Below are 23296 nucleotides of genomic sequence, written 5' to 3' on the forward strand. Positions count from 1 at the left end.
AAGTCAAATATGGATGCCAGAGGGTTTATTTAACAGACTGAGCATCTCCAACAAATTTACTAAGTCTGTTTAAGATTTCCTTTGTTGGCTTCTTATGCTGCAGCTTGCACTGGTTACTACAGAGCTGAGTCCTGGAATGTATTAGCAATGCAAGGACTGAGCTTGAGAAATGTGGAAAACAAACTTAAAGCTTGTGTCTGAGCAGAATGTTTCCCTACCTATTCACCATAAACAGCTGTTACATAGCTAGATTTGGAGAGCAGGACTCTTTGTGTAGCACTTAATATGTGTTTTTCTACTATCCCTTCCCCAAAACAAGAACTTTGGAGAAAGTAGTTTCTGCCATACAGGTGGGATACAGAACAATAAAATTAATGTATATGGGGCGTATTCTGGAAAGAAGCAGCTTTTCTTTCAGTTAGGGCAGTTCTGTGTTCACCAGAGAAAGTCCAGTATATGGTCTGCCATTCTTTGAAGGTATGTTTATCTGCCATCATGACAGCCAGCATGGGGTAATGGTTCAAGTGTCAGATTAGGATCTAGGAGATCCACGTTCAAATCCCCAATCTGCCATGGAATACTTGCTGGGTGACCTTCAGCTAGTTGCACACTCTCAGCCTAACCTCCCTTACAGGGTTGTTGTGAGGATAAAATTGAGAAGGGGGGAATGTCATAAGCCATGACACAGAAGGATACCAAGTTACATGAAAACAATGACAGTCCTTTGATGCTAATTGCATTCATTCCAACAATACCAATGGGGAGGGGGGTGATGTACCAATTTGAATCACATTGAACACCTCTTCAGCAGTAAATTCATCCTGCTGCTCAGGACCACTGTTTTCCTCCAGTATAAGCCAACTATGAGAGGGCTTCCATATTACAGTGCTTCCCTATTATGAGCCCTAACCTGGATAGCCCAGGTGAGCCTGATCTCAGAAGCTAAGCAGGGTCAGCCTTGGTAAGTAATTGAATGGGAGACCTCCAACAAAGACCAGGGTTGCAGAGGCAGGCAATGGAAAACCACCTGTTAGTCTCTTGCCATGAAAACCCCACCAGGGGTCGCCATAAATCAGCTATGACTTGAGGGCATGCTCTACCACCTCTCCATTATGCGCTTCTAAAAACATGGAAGGCTTCATATTTGGACAGAATCTATCTTCAGGATGTCTTTTGGGGATGAAAAATGGAAAGCAAATATATATTTTGAACGACATAGGAAATACTGAAACTTCTTAACTCCCCCGAACAGATTCAGAATTTCCTAGTCTGTTTTGGCATATTCTTAAAAATCTAGATGAAATCCTTGCTCCATTTCCATAGGCGTATCAGTGAAACTTCCAGATCTGGTTGTGATTATACTTGTTCCAATGGGGAGCAGGATTTCTTCTAGGAGGACATTTGATTCTAAACCGGCCCAGTGGGCACAGCAAATTTGTCAGCCTGGGAAAAAAAGTATAGTGATAGCCAGCAAACCCAATAAATTAACTGACTTCTCTAGGTTAGGTAATCTGATTTGCTATTTTAAGGTGATTTATATAACCCTTCACTATCTTGTATGTCTGCACTATGTAGCTGCTTCCTTGAAGAGGTCACATTTATCACAGTTTATCTGTAGACAATCCCAGGCCACACTTCAGAATTCTGTACGGTCAGGATTTATTTACAATAGAATATGCTAAGATCTGGGTTATTACTTGCAGGGATTCAAACAGTTTCTGTTGCACAAGAACAGCTGTTTTTCTAGCAATACAATTTTACAGATCACACAGGATAACACTGTAATTCAAATTTAAATCTAAGCTGGCGGAAGTTTAATTGTGTCTGATTTCTGTGTTTGTGATGTATGAGAGAAGTTTAGCACAACAGTTGTAGGTGTTCTTTGGTGTGATGATTAATTTAGCTGCTTGATAAGCACTGAGACAATCTTCCAGTATTCCGTTTAGCATATACAGGAACCAGAAGGCCTCTCAAGGCAATTGCATTATGTACAATAAATGGTCATGCAGGTATTGTAGAAGATTCCAAATGTTATCACCTCTGTTGTAAGAAAATAACGTTTCCCCAAAACTGAAACCACAGTCTGTTGTTGCTGGAAAAATACAGGTTTTACCCAACAGGAATAACTATCATTATAGTGAATGCTGGAGGCTGATATTTTGTGACCATTGATTGGATAGTACCCATAACATCAGTGGCCATGCATTTTAGAAGTGTGAAGGACTTTGCACTGTCTCAGTCTCAAGTTTCAGAGGGGAACTACAAAAGAGTCCGCAGGTGAGGGCAGCAGCAGGGCCCGCAGGTGAGGGCAGCAGCAGGGCCCCATTAGGTCTCAACAGCTGCCCTACCTCAGGGGATGCTGGCACTAACCAACCAATGTTCACAGTTCAGTATGTGGCATTTTGAGTTATAAAGAACTCTTCTTGGATGTTGAAAACCTGGAACAACAAATTATCCATTGTGAGACAAGGATCCAGTACTGGATGAGCTCAGTAAGAACTGGGGCTCCAACCAGAGCCAGATGTTGAAATTTGGGAGCAATTAATTTGTTTTTCTACCTTGCACAGTTTTAAGATAATTTTATACTCCTTGGTGATTAAACAGTTCCTTAAATTAAGGTTGGGGAATATGTTGAGGGAGAAATTTTACTGTCATGCATGCCACCCTGAGTATCCATTTTTAAATATGAAGGCAGAGTATAAATATTTTAAAATGAAAATGTGGATTAGTTATCCAAATGTTTTTTGGAAAAGATATCATGATTAGAAAAAACAAGATGTAAACTACCTTTGGATCTTGAAGTTTTTTTTAACTAAGAGCAGAACCACAAGTGACAAAAGGCACAGATTGGACACTTGTCAGCTTCCCTCAAGTTTTGATGGGAAATGTAGGCAGCTTGGCGGAATGTTGGGCAAGTGACAGTTGAAAAGTCCATTGGACAGCAGTCAGAGAGCCAAGCTGCAAGACTAGGATGCCTACATTTCCCATCAAAACTTGAGGGAAGCTGACAAGTGTCCAATCTGTGCCTTTTGTCACTTGTGGTTCTGCTCTAAGAAACATTTGACAGTAGTTAAAATATTGATATTTAAATATCTTTGATATTATATTTTGCAATAGCTACAAACATCTATTTATTAAAACATGAAAAGATGTAACAAATATAGCTGTCTCGTTAAAGAATCTTAAGATCTCATGATAACAGGAAAAAATTACAATTAAGAGGAAAGAAATGATTCGCCCATTTAGTATAAGATGGCACCCTGAGAGCTCCTTCTTGATGGACAGTGAACATCAGTGTGATCTCAAAAACATAGTTCTCAATACAGAAAGGATTTTAGGCTTTTCTTAATTATGTGCTTTATGTATAATTAATTATCTGTGCTTATATTACATTATTTTTAAAATGTCAATTTCCATTTTAAGATGTTACATCCATGTATACTGGGAGCCTGCCAAACATGTTTATCAGGAGTACATACTACCCACAAGACTTCCAGAATGCATGACTGCCATGTTGTCTGAACCAGGTCAATGTTCATGTTTTTCATGCGCATGCAGCTTCAGTAAATGAAATCAGATCCCTGAAAAATCTAGTGATCACTTCACATGTACTGATGCTGTACGTAGATGCAAAATACACACATTTCCCCTGTTCAGACAGCATGGTGCCCAATCGTATCAAGAAGATCTATGCCCAGTTGGATGGCTCTTAGTACATACGGAAGTCATATTTGAAAAGGGATTTTGACAGATGGGTTCTTAGAAAACTTTATCATAATAAATATTCTTGCTTATTCATAGCATATCACCTCCATTTTAAATATAAATTGAACAAAGAATTTACTGTTTCATTCTTTTCCTCATTCTTGTCCGCAACAACTTAATGGACTAGGCTTACCTAAAAGCTGGTGGCTTCCCACGGTCAACAAATGAGCTTCATGGGTGAAGGAGTCAAAACTTGGACCCTGTTCTCCCAGTCTCTGCCAAATACACTATCTATTATACTACACCATAAGTTAGTCAAAGGGCCTTCCTGTATATTCCATTTATGACTGGTCAGATATAGAGAAGGTGGTCAGATCTGCAGTTAACTGCAGTCTAAGCTGATTGTCTGAAAAGCATAATATCACCTTAAGCATCCCCCATTAATTGGCAGCTCTGTTCAGTATAGCAACCACTGGTCACCTGGCTGCTGTACCAGGAAAGTCCAGAAATTTGATCCATACAAGAGTGTTGGACACAGCTTGAGACAACCAGTGCAACCAGCAAGTCATTTTACTCAAGAACTAAACTGTGGGCAAGATATTTTACTACTTGTAATAAACTGACCCCCAATGTAATCCTACTATATAAAAGGCAAGTCGTATTGGTGATGACTCACTTTTTATCCTTGCACAGGCACACTCTGGCCTCGAGGCCACTGCAAAGCACCTGCTTGCCACTGGCAGAAGGTGCACCCAATTGACAGCCTAAGCACTCCTCCTCATGTCTCCCCTCAATGCCCTCCCGCTCTGGCCCCCAGGCCATTGCAAAGCACTTGCTTGCCACCAGGAGGAGTGATCAGGCCATCGATTTGCCGGGCACCCTTGCGGTGGCAAGCAGGCATTTTGTGGCAGCCCCCAGGTTAGAACAGGAGTACCCTGAGGGGAGGAAGAACAGAATACAAATTAATCTTCATGCAGGCGCATTGCCAGGAGGGCGCCCACCAAATCAATGCCTAGATATTCCTCCCCATGCCTCACTTGAGGGTCACTGAGAAGGTGGAAGCCCCAGCAATGCTGGATGCCTGCCCACGCTTGCCTCAGAGGGGTCCCCACTGAATCATATGGAGATTATTCTCCCTTCCCTAAAGAAGACTGGCTGCAATTCTGAAAGCAGTTTCCTCAGAGTAAGCTTTACTGATCGTTATGTTCCATGAAAAAAAAATTTTAAATGACCAACAACAGTATTTTTTCACACAACAGGCTTCATTGCTAGTAATAATTAACAGTAGATGGCTAGATTAACAGTTCATGGCTATACCAATGCAGAGTACCGAGGGAAAGCAAAGTATGAATATGGGCTGCTATTAAAAGCAGTATTGTGAAGTGAGCTCTGATTCATGATTATGCAGATTATCCTGGAATACATTTTGTTAGCCTTGGGGATTCCACTGGATTCCTATTTTATTTACCCATTAAGTACAAGAGCAATGTATCTACATTTCTCACAGTAGCCATTCATACAAGGTCTAAAGGCAATGTTCTGATGTTATCTCTTTGCTCAGTGAGGAATGATTGGAAAAAGCAGAAGAGCAGTCTGTGTGGTGTCATATCGTAAAAACCCAGGAAGTTGACTGGGCATGACCTTCTGGGTGGGTAAAGCCTATTAGCAGTTCCACATGAACATTTTAAAGCTTGGGGCTGTGGCACAACGGGAAGAGTTATTTAAACCTTTTCTCTCATGCCATTTTCTTTATCTAAATCTTCTCATACAAACCTGCAATTAGTTCCATAGTGGGTAAAAAGACAGGCAAAACTCATAAAATTGAGCTGTAAACATAGGCTATGGAAAAGTGCTTTGGGTGGTAGCCCTGTGTGCATTATGATGTCTAGTTCTGTCCTCAGTGAATCAATAGTGTATCTAAATTTAGTAGATGGCATGCTGGCTCCACCCTCTGCTGGGTAAGCCTTGAATTGTATTAGGCTCCTCCTCACCAGAGGTGTGAAACTTTGGTGTGAGCCAAAGGGTGAGGACACAAGGGCCCTAGCCCTGGGGCTCTTAGCTTGGGGGTCTGGTCTGGGGACTCTGTTAGAAGCTGAGTAGCTCTTACATCCTATAGGTGTTAAGCTTTTTTTGTTTCTGCAAGCCTTTCACAAGTAGTCCTGTGATATAGTTTGGCAGAGGAGTTATCGGGGAAGTACAATAAAAACTGAACCACTTCTGCAATGGATTGCAGAGGGATGGCTGGTGAGAGACCTGAGGTAGTGACATGCAAAGTCTGTGGCATGTTTGTATTCTTACCTGAGAGTAACAGCAATTATACTTGCAGCAAGTGCAAGTTGGTAGCCCTACTGGAGGAGAAGATACAGGGACTTGAGGCATGTTTGTCCATTTCATAAGGGAAGGTAAAGAGTTCATGGACAGAACACATGAAGCACTCTTGAGAGAGCAACAGGAGGAGGGAGGAAAGGTATCTCGGGATTTGGAGGAGCACCCAACACAGGAGGTAGACACATGGAAGAATGTAACCCATAAGAGCAGGAAAACCAGGAGACATTCTGAGCCTCTGATACTAAGCAATTGGTTCCAGGATCTTCCCATAGATATTGATTCAGGACCACTGGATCAAGGGCTACTCCCCCAGTCTCCTCAAACCTTGAAGGAAATTTCTAAGGTCCCCGTGGATGAGAGGACATGAGTTTCTGCTCCCCAATATAGGAGAAGGTGTGTGCTGGTAATTGGGGATTCCCTACTGAGAGGGATAGAGGGTACAGTGTGTCAACCAGACTTCTTGTCTTAAGAAGTATGCTGTCTACCAGGAACATGCATCCAGAATGTAACAGAAAGGGTAGGAAGACTCATCAAGCTTGCAGATTATTATTCTTTCTTGCTGATCCATGTGGGAAGAAATGATATTGCCCAGCAAAAAGAGACTATGTGCCTCCAGGTAAAAAGGTTAAGGACCTAGGAGTACAGGTTATGTTTTTATCAGTTCTTCCTGTCGGAGGCCATGATTTAGGAAGGGAAAGAAGAATACTTAAAATAATGGACTGACTGCATAGATGGTGTCATCAGGAAAGGTTTGGTTTTTTGGACCATGGCTTACTCTTTTGAGATGAAGTTCTTCTATCAAGAGATGGTTTGCACCTCACAAGAGTAGGAAAACATGTGTTTGGTAAGAGCCTTGCAAACCTGATAAGGATGGCTTTAAACTAAAACCTATGGGGGAGAGATACAAAATTTCAAAGACTATAACTGAAGATGAGAACACTAACGATTTGCAGGGAATGGCACACATGCTGGGAAACATTAACTCCCCAATAAGTACAGAAACAAAAACCTCAGGGCATATAACTCATGGATTCCGATGTCTCTATACTAATGCACAGAGTATGGGAAACAATCAGGAGGAAGTTGAATTCCTAATACAGGAAGGGGACTATAACATAGTAGGCGTTACTGAAACTTGGTGGAATGACACTCACAATTGGAATACTAGGATTGAAGGATACAACTTGGTTAAAAGAGATAATCAAATAAGGAAGGGAGGAGGAATAGCATTATATGTAAAGGAGGTATATACTAGAAATACATGTATCTGAGCATGGAAGTTCAGTTGAGAGTCTCTGGGTAAGGACTCTGAGTGATATTATGGTGGGAATCTGCTATAGACCACCAAGCCAGGCAGAGGACTTGGATGAGACACTCCTGGAACAAATTCCAAAGTTCTCAAAGAGACGGGACACAGTGGTCATGGGAGATTTCAATTACCCAGATATCTGTTGAAAGTCTAACTCTGCTAAAAATGAAAGGTCAAATAAATTCCTGACTTGTCTTTCTGACAACTTCATTTTTCAGAAACTGGAGAGAGAAACAAGGGGATCTGCTATCTTGGACTTGATTCCCACCAACAGGGAAGAACTGGTTGACAAGGTAAAAGTGGGCACTGTGGTAGTGTGTGGTGGAGAGTGCCCTCAAGTCATAGCTTATGTTCAGAATAAGAAAAAGAGCAAGGATATGGTAGGCCCATTGCAGAGACTGGAAAGTGAAATTGTAATAGGTAATGGAGAGAGGGTAGAACTGCTCAATTCCTACTTTTCCTCAGGCTTCTTCTGCGAGGGGAATGGTGCTCAATATGGCAATAACAAAACACATGAGGGAAGGGAGTTACACAGCCTAGGATCAGCATAGAGGTAGTACATAAACACCTAGCTTCTTTAAATGAAACCAAGTCCTCAGGGCAGATGAATTGCATCCAAGAGTATGAAAAGAACTCACAGGTGTAATTTCTGAGCCTCTGTCCAGAAGTGGCAGAAAATTAGAGGTGTAGTAGAAGATTAGAGGTGGGCACAATATGGCAGAAAATTGGAGGTGGGCATATCTTTAAGAAGGGGGAAAAGGAGGATCAGGATAACCTGTCTGCTTGATGTCTATATCTGAGAAAGTTTTAGAACAAATCAAACAGTCAGTCCTTGAGCATTTAGAAAGGATGGCTGTGATTACTAAGAGCCAGCATTGGTTTCTCAGAACAAGTCATGTCAGACTAACCGTATCTTTTTTTCAGAAAGTTGCTACCTTGCTGGATCAAAGGAATGCTATAGACATAGTTTATCTCAATTTCAGTAAGGCTTTTAATAAGGTTCACATAATATCCTTGTTGACATGTTGGTAAAATGTGGTTTGGATCCTGTTCATGTTAGGTGAATCTGTAACTGGTTGACAGATTGCACCCAAAGAGTACATGCTAAATATTCCTCATCCTCTTGGAGAAGAGTGACAAGTAGGGGTGTGCAAGGAAAAAACTTTCGGCTTTCTTGTTTCGGGATTACCCGAAACAAGATTCTCTACCGTTAAAGCCGAAAGCCGAAACAAGAATCTCTTTCGGGATTCGGGATTCTTTCGGCATTCTTTCGGCATTCTTTCGGCATTCTTTCGGGGGGTTTTTTTGGGAAAATGCCTCCGTCTTTCAGGACGCCTGGAGGAGGCATTTTCCCACCTAATAAGCCCAAAATTGGTGGGGACCTTCCTCTAACCCTTCTCTAACAACCACCCAAGTTTCAGACAGATTGGACTTTGGGGGGCCATGTTATGGCCCCCCAAAGCAGGTCCCCCCATCCTCCCATAAGAAAGCGAAGGAGCAGCATATTGTTAGCATGCTGCTGCTGATCTTTCTTCATTATTTCCTATGGGGAAAAAATGAAGAGGCAGGCTTCCTTTGCCAGGGGTGGCATTTTGCATGCAAAATGCCCCCCAACCCTCTGGGGCCCTTCTCCCACCCCTCCTCCCACCCCCCACCAAGGCTCAGCCTGCTCCCACTTGGGGGGCATTTCATGGCCTCCCCAAGTAGATGCTCTGCTCTCATCTCTACCACTGACAGCTGGGGGAGGCTTGTGTTGCCAGGGGTGGCATTTTGCATGCAAAATGCCCCCCAGCCCTCTGGGGCCCTTCTCCCACCCTTCCTCCCACCCCCCACCAAGGCTCAGACTGCTCCCACTTGGGGGGGCCATTTCATGGCCTCCCCAAGTAGGTCCTCTCAGCCCCTAAAGTCCACCCCTTACAGCCCCACACAAACCCAATTCCCCCCCCCCAGCTGCCACACACAGACCCAAATCCCCACATTAGCCCCTCACAGACCCAAATCCACCCCCACCTGCCCTACACCCATAACCCCAGGAACAGGCTGGCAAAGGCCAGCCCTCTCCCTTTGTTCCCTATGCTGGGAACTTCTAAACTCTCTTTCCCTGGGCAATTCTGCACAGCCCAGGGGTGCCACAATGGTGGGCACACTTCTGAGTGCCAGCTGGTCCCTGTGAAAGAGCACCTGAACCACAGACACCCTCCCTCAAATTCCCCCACCACCTACAGAGATGGCTGGCCAGCCAGCCCCATTGTTCCCTATGATGGGAACCAACTGCACAACAAAGAATAAAACAAGAACAACACAAAATAAAGTTTTAAAAAAATTATATTCTCCCTTCCAAAGTACAAGTAGGCAAAGCATTATGACACATTACACCAGCAGTCCCCCACACAGAAAAATTAAAACAAAACTCACTTAACATCAGAGAATCACAAAGCATGATTCCTGTCAAAAACACTTTATTTCTTGAACAGCTTTAGGTTACACAGCAGGGGGGAACACCAAAGGGCATGGCAGCACTATCTTACACAAAAATAACACAACTCGCTTCACATTAAAGAATCACCCCAAAAAATTGCTGTCAAAAGCACTTTATTTCTGTAACTGCTTTAGGAAGGCACCACAGAGCAGGAAAGCAGTGTACTACACAAAAATAACACAACTCACTTCACATCAGAGAATCACACAAACACAATTGCTGTCAAAAACGGTGAAGTGGGTTGTATCATTTTTTGTAGTACATTGCTATCATGCCCTGTTGTGCCCTCCTACTGTGTAACCTAAAGCTGTTCAAGAAATAAAGTGTTTTTGCCAGGAATTGTGTTTTTGTGATTCTCTGATGTTAAGTGAGTTGTGTTATTTTTGTGTAAGATAGTGCTGCCATGCCCTTTGGTGTTCCCCCCTGCTGTGTAACCTAAAGCTGTTCAAGAAATAAAGTGTTTTTGCCAGGAATTGTGTTTTTGTGATTCTCTGATGTTAAGTGAGTTGTGTTATTTTTGTGTAAGATAGTGCTGCCATGCCCTTTGGTGTTCCCCCCTGCTGTGTAACCTAAAGCTGTTCAAGAAATAAAGTGTTTTTGACAGGAATCATGCTTTGTGATTCTCTGATGTTAAGTGAGTTGTGTTATTTTTCTGTGTGGGGGACTGCTGGTGTAATGTGTCATAATGCTTTGCCTACTTGTACTTTGGAAGGGAGAAAAAAAATTTAAAACTTTATTTTGTGTTGTTCTTGTTTTATTCTTTGTTGTGCAGTTGGTTCCCATCATAGGGAACAATGGGGCTGGCTGGCCAGCCATCTCTGTAGGTGGTGGGGGAATTTGAGGGAGGGTGTCTGTGGTTCAGGTGCTCTTTCACAGGGACCAGCTGGCACTCAGAAGTGTGCCCACCATTGTGGCACCCCTGGGCTGTGCAGAATTGCCCAGGGAAAGAGAGTTCAGAAGTTCCCAGCATAGGGAACAAAGGGAGATGGCTGGCCTTTGCCAGCCTGTTCCTGGGGTTATGGGTGTGGGGCAGGTGGGGGTGGATTTGGGTCTGTGAGGGGCTAATGTGGGGATTTGGGTCTGTGTGTGGCAGCTGGGGGGGAATTGGGTTTGTGTGGGGCTGTAAGGGGTGGACTTTAGGGGCTGAGAGGACTTACTTGGGGAGGCCATGAAATGCCCCCCCAAGTAGGAGCAGTCTGAGCCTTGGTGGGGGGTGGGAGGAAGGGTGAGAGAAGGGCCCCAGAGGGCTGGGGGGCATTTTGCATGCAAAATGCCACCCCTGGCAACACAAGCCTCCCCCAGCTGTCAGTGGTAGAGAAAAGAGCACCTACTTGGGGAGGCCATGAAATGGCCCCCCCAAGTGGGAGCAGGCTGAGCCTTGGTGGGGGGTGGGAGGAGGGGTGGGAGAAGGGCCCCTGAGGGTGAGGGGGCATTTTGCATGCAAAATGCCACCCCTGGCAAAGGAAGCCTGCCTCTTCATTTTTCCCCCATAGGAAATAATGAAGAAGATTAGCAGCAGCATGCTAACAATATGCTGCTCCTTCGCTTTCTTATGGGAGGATGGGGGGACCTGCTTTGGGGGGCCATAACATGGCCCCCCAAAGTCCAATCTGTCTGAAACTTGGGTGGTTGTTAGAGAAGGGTTAGAGGAAGGTCCCCACCAATTTTGGGCTTATTAGGTGGGAAAATGCCTCCTCCAGACGTCCTGGAAGACGGAGGCATTTTCCCATAGAAAAGCCAAAAGAAAGCTGAAAGAATCCCGAAACGTTTCGGCTTTTTTCTTTCGGCTACCCGAAACGTTTCGGCATTCCCCGAAACGTTTCGGCATTCCCCGAAAGAAGCCGAAACACTTTTGTTTCGGCATTCTTTCGGCATTCTGAATGCCGAAACGCACATCCCTAGTGACAAGTGGAGTGCCTCAGGGATCGGTCCTGGGACCTGTTCTGTTCAACATTTTTATAAATGATTTGGATGAAGGAATAGAGGGAATGCTTATTAAATTTGCAGATGGTACTAAATTGGGATGGGTAGCAAATACAGTAGAAGACAGAGTCAAGATACAGGTTGATCTAGTTAGTCTTTAAGGTGCTAAGGGACCCAAATCCTGCTCTTAAAAAAATGGGTAATTGCTATTGTGCTATAGCACAGTAATTTCGTCATGATCTACTGCTACAACCTACTAGTTCCTTGGAATTTCCAGCTTTTGTTTAAATGTAAGATATAAAGAGGAAGGTGCAAGCAGTTTTTGTCTAGATTTTCTGTGAAGGAATATGAAGGGGACGCTGCAAGACAGCTGGAACAATGTGGGAATTAATTGATCCACCAATTCTGGGGCTGACTGTTCAACTCTATGTGTGGCCACTGCAAATTTCTCCATATATGTGTGGTGTAGTGGACTGGAATCTGGGAGAGCAGCAAGCGTGGTGTAGAGTTAGAGTGTTGGACTCGGATCTGGGAGTGCCAGGTTCAAATACCCACTCTGTCATGGAAGCTTGCTGGGCGAACTTGGGCTAGTCACACACACTCAACCTAAGCTACCTCACAGGGTTGTTGTGAGGATAAAATGGAGGAGAAGACAACAATGAAAGCTGTCGTATATAAATAAAGTACAATAAATAATAAATCCATTTGTGGCAGCAATTTAAGTAATACAGACAATCATCACCATGTGGATGCAGCCCTAGTGTGATTCTTTGGATCCTGGCTTACAGTGGCAGGTGACAGGCATGGCAGGAGACACCTGACTTGCATATAATGCCATCATAACGATAGGAAAGCTAAACTGGGCAGATTTTACCAGTTTTGTATGATATAAATCAGTGGACACTTGTTTAGTACACTTTCTGGCTGCCTAGCTACTTCAGTTAAAGGAGCTCAGTTGCAAGATCCCAAAGCACTGCTGCCAGTCAAAGCAGACAATTCTGAGCCAGCAGGACCCGTGGTCTGAATTGGTATAAGGTGGCTTCATATATCCACTTGGCCACATAAGTCCATGTGGCATGCCTGGATTTATCCAATGTTATCCAATGTTATTACCTCTGTGTAATAAGTTAGGCTGAGAAACAGAGAGTGGCTGGCCCAATATGCTTTGTGTCTGGAAAAGGGTTTTATCAAGATCTCTACTTTAAGTTGACACTTTAACCAGCTAACCAACCACAGTGTCTTGTCAAATGATATATTTGAGAAAGACATAACAGTTTTTTAAAGTTAGAGAAAGATACTGATATGTTTTACTTAGTTAGCATATGTACTTATTATTACTTATGTAATCTTTATATTTTTAACTAAGATAAGTAATATAGTTAGACTAGATAGTAGGCATAATATAGATATATATTACATTAGTATTATAGATTTTATGAATTTATATGATATACTTTTTAGATTAAGTTGGGTATGGAAAACTGCGGGGAGTCACCAGAAAAAGGGGGGGGGAAGGATGGGGAAAATGCAATGGGGTGAATAATGATAATGATTTTTATGTTTATGTTTGTAAACCCATCCAATAAAAATTCTTTTAAAAAAAAAGAGAAAGATACTGACATGTCATGTGAGGTCAGCATCCCGTAATCATGTAGCTTACACACACTTTAATTTCTATCAGTTTGTATGCTTGGGAAGAGGAGAGAAAATGAAAAAGAGTGGAGGTTGCCCTGAAGCTCAGTTTAAAAAGCTTTTCCTTTGGCTGAAATCTTTAAACAGCATAAGCTGTGGGGCATGTATTGAAATAAACAAATCTGATTTGACTATAATATATAATTGAAGATGAAGTCACCAACCAAACATCTACATAATTCTCTTTCAGTATTTGCCTACAAATGACAATTTCCAGTTTCTCCGGGGGCTAGAGTAGGAATAAAATATGGATTTATGATACCCAATGCAATGATTAAATGCTCATGCAATTTTTGCCTACTATGAAGAATGAATGGACCGTATAAATGATCATATTACACTTGGATCACATTTTCTGAACAAACAGTTAAGGCTTTTGATGCCTTCTAATTTTATTTAGGAAATTATAACTATCTGTAAAATTAGGGAGTAGACCTCTCATTCAATGGGGCTGAATCTAGACGGAAGGCCCTGAGGAAGCTTGGTTTCTGAAACTAAGTAGGAATAGGTCTAGGAACTACCTTGATAGGAAACTCAAAAAAGTAATCATGTAGCTAGGACAGGACACAGGGAGCTGCCCTTGGCAAGAGGTACAAAATACTTGCACTGTGTAATCCACCTTGGGTTTCAGTGAGAATGGCAGACTGTAAATAAATTAAATAAATAAAAATAGACATATACTTATTTTGCAATGCTGTTAATTTGTGTGAAGTTTTTTTTTTCAATTTTGAATACTTATACCTCAGGAAATGGTAACAAGCATATATCAAACTCTGAATTTGAAATCATGATTGTATTCAGTTTAATGTTTAAGAAAGTAATGTTTTTCATTTCCAAAGTGGAAGAAAAATTATGCACATCATTGTAGTCTTTACATCTTGAATGTGGTCAAATAAAATTATGCTAGCAAAGTATTAAACTTCAAGAATCTTTCCATAATTATATATCTAAGTCAGTGCTTATTTGTTTCATATCAATACATTTAATGAGCCATGTGTAATTGTTTCTGGAGAAAGATATTTTGGTGCTAATACTACTGCTATAAATTATCTAATCTAATTCAGGAAATATGTTTAATCTTCCTCAATATTTATATGAGATATAATCCTGTACATCATTCAGCTGTCTAGATCCCATTGGAGGCAAAAGCCTAACCGTGAGCTCTCATCAATATGCTCAAAAGAACGTAAGTAAATGTCCTTTGTTAAAAACACACACACAATTGCCTGGCAAATTATAATCAAACAATTGGCTAAAAAAAATCAACGGTTGATAACTACTTATATCTACTGCCAGTGTTGATCACACGTAGACGTATGTAACCAACCACAGACATACAACCAAAGACATACAACTATTTTAGCTCTACATACCCCATAAAGCACTCCAGACGAATGGGTTCTAGGGCCATTTCTGAGCAGTGAATTCTGTCACAAGCCAAACACTTGATCTGGCTCCTATTGTATATTGCCCTGATAATATGAAATGATATAATACAAACTCAGTTGAAACAGATGGCACTGCTGTTGAATGCACAGATGCCCTGTAGTTTCTGCTGATTTGATGTAAACCTTCATTGCCAAAAGGGATTTGACACTCATGCAGAGATAAACAGATCCTTTTGTATTAAGTCCCTCCTAGCAAAATAAATCTTCCAACTTCTTCTAATGAAGTATTTCTTTCATACAAACAAACCGAGACTTAGACCTTACAGCACTCCACTGTGCAGGGGAGCAAAATAATTATTGGTGTATTCTTGATTTAACCACTAGAGAAGGTGCATGACAATTCATATGCTAGTGCTAGTCTAGGATCTAGGAGACCCAGGTTTGAATCCATACCCTGTCAATGAAGTTTTTCGGATGACCTTGTACCAGTTACACACTCTCAGCCTAACCTACTCCACAGGGTTATTGTGAGGTTTAAATGAAGGAGAGAATGATGTAAGCTGCTTTGGGTCCCCATTGAGAGAAAGGTGGGGTATAGCTGAAGTAAATAAATAAAGAAGAAGAGTCTCCAGTGCTTAGCCTATTCTAGGTCTTCTCTAGCTTGACTGCTGCTCTCCTTCATTCTTACTTTCTGTGACACAACTTTTCATCTTAAGCTTGTTGCCAAAACATTCTTGGACTCCAAAGAAGTTTTATCTGTGAACAACCTGAAAATCAAAGCTCCAGTCCTCATCTGGAAAAATTGGATGCTCCAGATTGTTATTTCTTTAATCTCTAAGGCTCTGTGTATCATATTTATTAACCAACCTCAAATATTTATATATGTACAAATATTGTAAATTTCATTTTCTATATTATAGCAATTTTAATTTCCAATACTTCTTCAAATACAGTTCTACAAACAGCATGTTGCTGTAGTCCAGTCATAATATGTATCAGTATGAATAGAAAACACAGCAATGCTATTAATTTTATCTTTGTCAACAGATTTTACTAATTGTATTTATAAATGGGAGAAATGTATTTTTGAAACACCCTACCTACCTATGTCCTAACAGTTTTCAGAGTGGAGAATTTCATTATCTTCTGGGGGGTGGGGGTGGAACCTTTATGTAATATGAGAAAAACAAAAAACTTTTTCTCACTCACCAATCCAATTGACCTTGACCCAAACAGGAAAATGAACTAGTTAACTCAATCAAATTATTCTCAGATGGCTGTTTTGCCTAAGCTAACAAAACAACTAGCTCTTTAATATTTTGAGTTGTAACAAGCAAAGGCTTTGCAAGAAATCATTCCATCATAATTCTTTTGTCTACATTTTATGTTGCTGCCATGATTATAAAAGATGTTAGGGTATTGGGGCAGTCAGCTACTTTACATCTGCAAAAAAGTGGGGGGTTTTATGCCCTCCATTCTTAAAAACCAATGAATAGTACATTTGTTATAAAACGGTTCTTTATTAGGAGATAAGAAAGTAGAGAGATGATGGCTGAACTTGCATTAAGCATTTTAACAAGTTATAAACTTTTATGCTCCCAGAACCAGGATTTGATTTTGTTAAAAGACTGTCTGAAAACCTGTAGGAACTAAAGTAATTCCAGTCTATACTCTCGTTTTGGATAATCAAATTTGGCCAGAGCTCTAAACTACCGATCTCTGCAGGGATTTATGTGTTGCTGGATATTGAGGAAGCCAATAACTGCTTCCCTTTTCCTCCCGCGCAATAAGTATAGGCTTATATAAGAGGAACAGAGGCAGAATGCATTATGCATGTGCAGGGTGGCATGGGGAGAAAATTATGACTTTCAAACAGTCAAACAAATTCAAATATAATTTTTTTAAAAAAGAAACCGACAGCAAGTCAGTCTTGGGAATGAAGCTGTACACTGCTGTGTTTTTATTTAATGTGAGACAAGAAGCATAAGTATCCCCAAGCCAGAAATTGCTGTCCTGGAAAATGGGTTCCATTAAGGGGAAGTACATATATTAAAAGGTTATCATGTGTCAGTTCTTCAAGATTTCCACAAGACTGAATTCAGTGCTGCATCCAGAGAGGGCCTGAAAAGGAGGTCAGACAACTCGTGCAAGACAGCTTGACAAGTAATTCTTATCCATGATAGGTGCACTGTACTTATCACAGTGTATCTTCACAGGTAGTAATACTGCTATCCTAAGAAGAGTTACTCCAGTCTAAGCCCATTAAAATCAATGGCCCTAGACTGGAGTAGCTCTGCTTAGGATTGTGCTGTATATCTTTTAATACCAACCAGATGATGATGTTCACAAAGGGAGGGGCTAATGCCATCACTTCTGACTTCAGGGCTTCCTGGAGACACCGGGTTAGGCACCTGTTTTGAAGATCTGGGACAGCTTCAGGTAGTCCCAGATGAAAAAACTAGGCATAATCGAAATTTCTCACCTCCTTTCCTGTCCTGGCAAAGGACAGGAAGATGTGCCTAAGGATAAATATTTCTAAAAAGAAAAGATATCACCAATATAGGAAATTCCTCTAGCCTTGCGCCCTTGCGTGAAGAATCCCTAGGAGTGGGGAGCTGTGTGTGGGTGAATGGCCCTAGGAAAAGGTGGTGGAGAAGAAGTGAATTTCCTAACCTGAAAATCCTTTTCCATTCCACACCTTTGTACATCCCCAGCCACCCTTTGAGTCCGGTATTCCCATCTGCCACATTCTCAATTCCTTTCCACCCTACAAGAGATTTAGATGATGCCTCCATTTTTTAATATCCACTAATTTTAGTTTTTTAAAATATGTGTAAAAGCTCAGAATTCCACATATTATATTCCATAAAATGAGTACTTGATCTTAAATTAAGATTTGTATTTGATAAAGATTTGTATTTGATAAAGTCCATTATGTACTTATCAAAGGTGTGGGGACTAGCTTGATGAATCTTTTTCAAATCAAGTATAGGACTGTGAAAAATACTTGTGTATTTATTTATTAACAATATTTCATACATTTTGAAAACCAAAAAAAGCTTTTAAACTGGATTACAATTTCAAGTCCCTTAAAAACAATAGCTCTTTAAAACAGTAACTTACAAATTTAAATGGATATTGCAATCTCTGTTGAGAGAGGGGGAGGGAGATGTACAATGTATATGTAAGTGTATGTGTGTGTGATATAAATAAATAATATGTAATATTTAATATGTAATATTATGATGCATCTGATGAAGAGAACTGTGATTCTCGAAAGCTTATGCTACAATAAAGTTAGTTAGTCTTAAAGGTGCTACTGGACTCTTTTTGATTTTGTAATATTTATGTTTTGTATAAAATTCAGAAAACTAGTATGTTTTTAACATATGCCTTGAGCTCCTGCATGTGAAACATCTTGTTAGACCTTGCTATCCATTCCCCAAAGATATCCACTCTTGCAACAAAAACAACAAATGGCAATGCTTTAAAATACTAACAGCATTATTGTGATATATATACACAAAAATAAGTCTGTTAGTATTTAATGTGTTATAAGATTCTGCTGTGGTGGTTTCCCACGTGACTTTTCTGCAGCTGAAGTGTGACCTTATATGAGCCAAGAACCTTGCCTTGGGATCTATATTGCACTAATCAATGGCAGCAAAGCAATTCTGTGTATCTGGGTTTCAATAAGTAGCTTTATGAAGACCAAACATTGGTATTGGCCTGAAGGTAATTTTTTAAAAAACTCTTAGAAGCCTAACACTTTCACATCAATGCATTAAAGTCTCTTCTCACCTCTAACTATAAATGGACTAGGGGTCTCTTCAGGGAGACAGTGATTTTTACAGACGTGAAACAAATTCCCTCCAGTATGGTAAACATTGACAATCTGTTAAAAGTGATAAAATTTTTGGAGGTCATGGTAATGTAAAGACTCCAAAGCCTTAAAAGACACAAGGACGCTTCTTGGAACTCCATTTTGTTTTTAGTAAAAAAATGTTTGAGGCAAGAAAATTTTGGAGGTCCAGGCCATGGAGGAAATTGAGTGAGAAGTCGTTTAGATTGACTGGAGCAATTCATTCAAGCATTAACTGGAGACAAAATATTTTTCCCAGTACTCTATAATGTTTTGCTGTGACTCTAAGCCCAAGGATGAATAGAGGTGAAACATTCTCCTTCAGTATTCTGTAATGGTTTTTCATTCTGGGATACATCTGCACTTAAAAATCTGTGGGCAATGTTCACAAGATCAAACACCTCAAGAATAGGTATTGCTAACCATAGTAAGGAAAAACAACTTAACTGTCAGAGAAAAAAAATCCTGGTAGGGAGCATGGCTAGTGAATCTTAAAATTAACACCCATGTGTCAGCTGATCTACAATGTCTTCCTTTATCCTGGATAGTTATTAACATAAGTTCTAGATCAATGAGCCCCAGTGTATTGCCTGTGGGTACCATGGTGCATGCTAGTATATTTCCTAGTACCCATTTCCTTCTTCTCTCAAGCAATCGTGGCTGTATTTCACCTTGTTGGAACAGGAGGTCCTTCAGAATACTACAGGAGGCATTATATTTCTATTTACAACAGCATCTGTTTGGGGGGGGGCGAGGGGAACCCTGCCTCCATCATAGGAACGTCCCAATATATTGTGATTAGTCCTCGCCCCACTGGAGCTATTTTGTGGTTCTCCATGCCACCCATGATAGCCATTTTGTGGTGGCACCGGCTACATGTTTTCAAAATTCCAAAAGTACCCATAGGTTCCACAAAGCTGAGGACTCCGACATTAGACTTTCTTCCACAAACTTGAGGTATCAAAGGAAGTATCCCTCAGTAATAGAGGGTTGCTTAACATTTCCAGCTTTGTCATACATAGCTTTTGAAAAATTGACATACTGAGTGGATTATCTATGTTTTTGAGTATTTAACATGCTGGCTATCTGTTTTGAATGCGGCAAACCTGTGTTCAAATCCCCATAAAGCTTGGAGAGTCACTTTCTAATAGCTCAGGTAGCAAAAAAGTAGCAAAAAAACTGAGTTGCCTATTAAACTTTAATTACAACACAGAACAAAATGAGAAACTATTCTAACTAAAGATCAAGGTAAGCCAAATCAATTGGAACTACTCATGGGCAGCCCAGATCTTTTTGTGTTTTAAGATATGCCTTTGCCTAGATGAAGAACTTGTGAATTAGGGATGTGCAATTTGGGTTTGGAATTCCTTTAAGAATACCAAATTTTACTTGTTTTGGTAAAATTCAGTATTACTGAACTTAAAAGGGAATACCAAACCAGATTAGATACTCTTGAACTCAAGTTTACCAAATTCAGTAAACTTTGGAAATAGAAAGGTTTTATATGTTTCTCCATATGTGCACATTCTCAGGTCAGCTTGCATACAGGGTGAAGTGCTGTATGAATCAAACCTAGACTGTTATTAAAATGTGCCATCGAGTCACAACCGATTCATGACATCCCCATGAAATTCTACCTCGTGGGGTTTTCAAGACAAGAGAAGAACACAGGAGGTTTGCTATTGCCTGCCTCTGCATAGCAACCTCATTCCTCCTCTATTACAATTCCTTTAATGGGAATTCTTGAGTGGCAACTGTACTAATCCACTGCACCCAAACAATAAAGAGATCTGTGGCACTGTTGAGAAGCTTTTGTGACCCCCTTCTGGTTGTGATGCACTTTGGTCTCTTGCATTTTCATCTCACTCTTTCACAAGAAGCTCAGAGGGTGCACTTTGCACAGTTCTCCTATTAGGTTGCCCACTGTGGGGAAATTCCTGGATATTTTATTCATTTATTTATTTATTTAACTTATAGTCTGCTCTCCCGTAAGCAGGCTCAGAGCAGATAACAACATAGTTTGAATCTACATTAAAATTAACATTAATAACCATAAAAACTTACAATTCAGCAGCTCATATTACCCATTTCTAAAGTGTTTCTATGGGTGGGAGGTGAGGGACAGCAATGGTCCAGCAGATGAAAGAGAGGGTTACAAATTTGGGGAAAGGGCCTGAGGAGGTTGGGGTTTGGGGAGAGAGGGACCACAACACCACACAGTTAGCCTTCCAAAGAAGCTATTGGGGGGGAGGGGAGACTGATCTCTATATTCTGGAGATCACTTGCTGTTTGAAGGGGGATCTCCAGGCTCCACCTGGAGGTTGGCAACCCTATATCATATGCTTGCAGTAAACCTTTGGATAGGTTTAGCTGAAAGAGATTGTTTGGACCAAAGCCACACAGTGAACTTCTTGGCAGAGTGAAGATTCAAACCCTGTCTTCCCAAGTCCTAGTCCATGACATCATACCAAATCTCATGTTCTCATGCATCAGAAGCATTTCTTCATGTATCCAAAGAATCAGACTGACTCACAAAAGCTTAGACCAGAATAAATGTGTCAGTAGTTTTAAGGTGATACAACAGGTATGTGATGAACATTTTGGTAATAAAACTGAAATATGGACATCTTAACATAGGGAGGCTTTGTGTATCTCTTTAAGACTAAAGTCCATCACTTCAACGTGTAGCATGCTGCAGTGCCTCTTCAATGGTGTGGCATCAAAAGTCATGTTACTAGTAACACCTGGAAGCATGCAATTTAACCAAAAAAGCGGAAGAGCAAGTTGTCCTGCATGAACTGTAGTAGCAAATATGAATTACCTGAAATGCACATCGACCAGATAGATGTGAGTTTAGTCCTGATCATCGTATGACCCCTGCTGGCAAGAAGCAGAAGTAACTGTAAATTAATGCGTTCGGCCAATAAAAATACATTCATTGGTTAAACTAATAGAATTTAAAGAGGGGGGTGGTCCAAATCGGAAACATGAGTTAACAGAGCGCATGTAGGTGCTCTAAAGAAATGAAGAAAGGGAGACATCATTGAACACATGAACCTTCCTAATACTGAATCGGGCTCTTGGTCCATCAAAGTCAGTATTGTCTATTCAGAGTAGCAGCAGTGTTCCGAGGTCTCAGGCATAAAGAGGTCTTTTAACTGGAGATACCAAGAATTGAACCTGGGACCATTTGCATGCCAAACAGATGATCTACCACTGAGCCATGGCTCCTCCCCAAACAGACCTGATTCCATTATCTTGATTCAACCAAGTAAAATGCTGTCCTGTATGTAAAGTATTTTTGTACACACACACAAATACATATACATATACACACACACGCAGACAGACAGACATAACATCTATACACAATGGTTGGGTCTTGAGATCCAGCTCAACCTGTGATACTTTAAAGGTGTCACATCACATGTTGGGTTTGTGGTGTACCTTTATGTGTACCCTTTGTGTGTTCTACTTGTTAGCCCGTATCTTTAACAGTCTTCACCCAGTAACCGAAACAGCAAGGCTTTATTGGTCATGTTGAAGAGAGAAATTCAGCTTGTGTGTCTCATCATTTTTTATATTTTTTATTTATTTACAGTCTCCCTTTCTCATCGAGATTCAAGGCAGATTACACAGTGCAAGCCAATACAATCAACAGCTAGGTTATTCAATAAACACTACAATAGGGTACAGGCTACAGAAATTTGAAAGCAAGCATATATCTGAATACAGAGATCAAACACTGCTGAAATAAAGTATAAATAACTGTGACTTATTTAATGATCGAAAACTACCCAGTTAAGAGCATATTTACATCAACAGATAGGACCCAGTTGTATAATCTACAGTCCCTGTCCCTTTACCAAAGAGTCACTCTGAGCCATTGCCTCACAGCACAGCCCTATCACCAAGCTGTCCTGAATAATTTAGTTCTGTATAGTTTTCAGAAAACCCGGAAAGTGGGAGCTCTCCTGAGTTCTTCAGACAGGCCATTCTATATGTGTATGAGCAGCTGTTGATTCTGCCCATTTGCTGGGTAGTATATACAGAAGGCCCTGTTCCAGCGAGTGAAGCGGCTGTGGTGGAGCATAGGAAAGAACTCAAGGAATCCCCTTTTTATTTAGAAATTTACATCCCATTTTTCTTCCCAAAGCATCTTACAGCATCATTCTCCCCTCCTCCTTTTTATCCTCACAACAACCCTATAGGGTAGGTTAGGCCGGGCTAGAGTGACTGGCCCAAGCAGGTTACCCAGCAAGCTTCCATGACAGAGTGGGGATTCTGAACTGTAGTGCCCCTAGTACAAACTGAACCTAAGGTTAACTCAAGCCAAAGTCCTTCAAAGTGTCCGTATAATAGAACAACATGATCTCTTCAGGAATAATTTTAATCTCGGTAGAAGTTATAGATTGAACGCCTGAAGATACTATGCACTCAGACAAGAAATTCCATGCATACCAACTTGAATTGTGGTGTGCCATGTTCCATAGCCCCAGTGAAGCTGATCAGGAGGAACTGAGTCAACCAGAAGTGATGGAGGCTTAACCAAAACTTAATTAGTCTGAGCAGGAAAGGACTAAATTTTTACAGTGTCTGAAGGAGGGGGA

This window comes from Eublepharis macularius, chromosome 3, assembly GCF_028583425.1.
Source record: "Eublepharis macularius isolate TG4126 chromosome 3, MPM_Emac_v1.0, whole genome shotgun sequence".
Taxonomy (NCBI): Eukaryota; Metazoa; Chordata; class Lepidosauria; order Squamata; family Eublepharidae; genus Eublepharis; species Eublepharis macularius.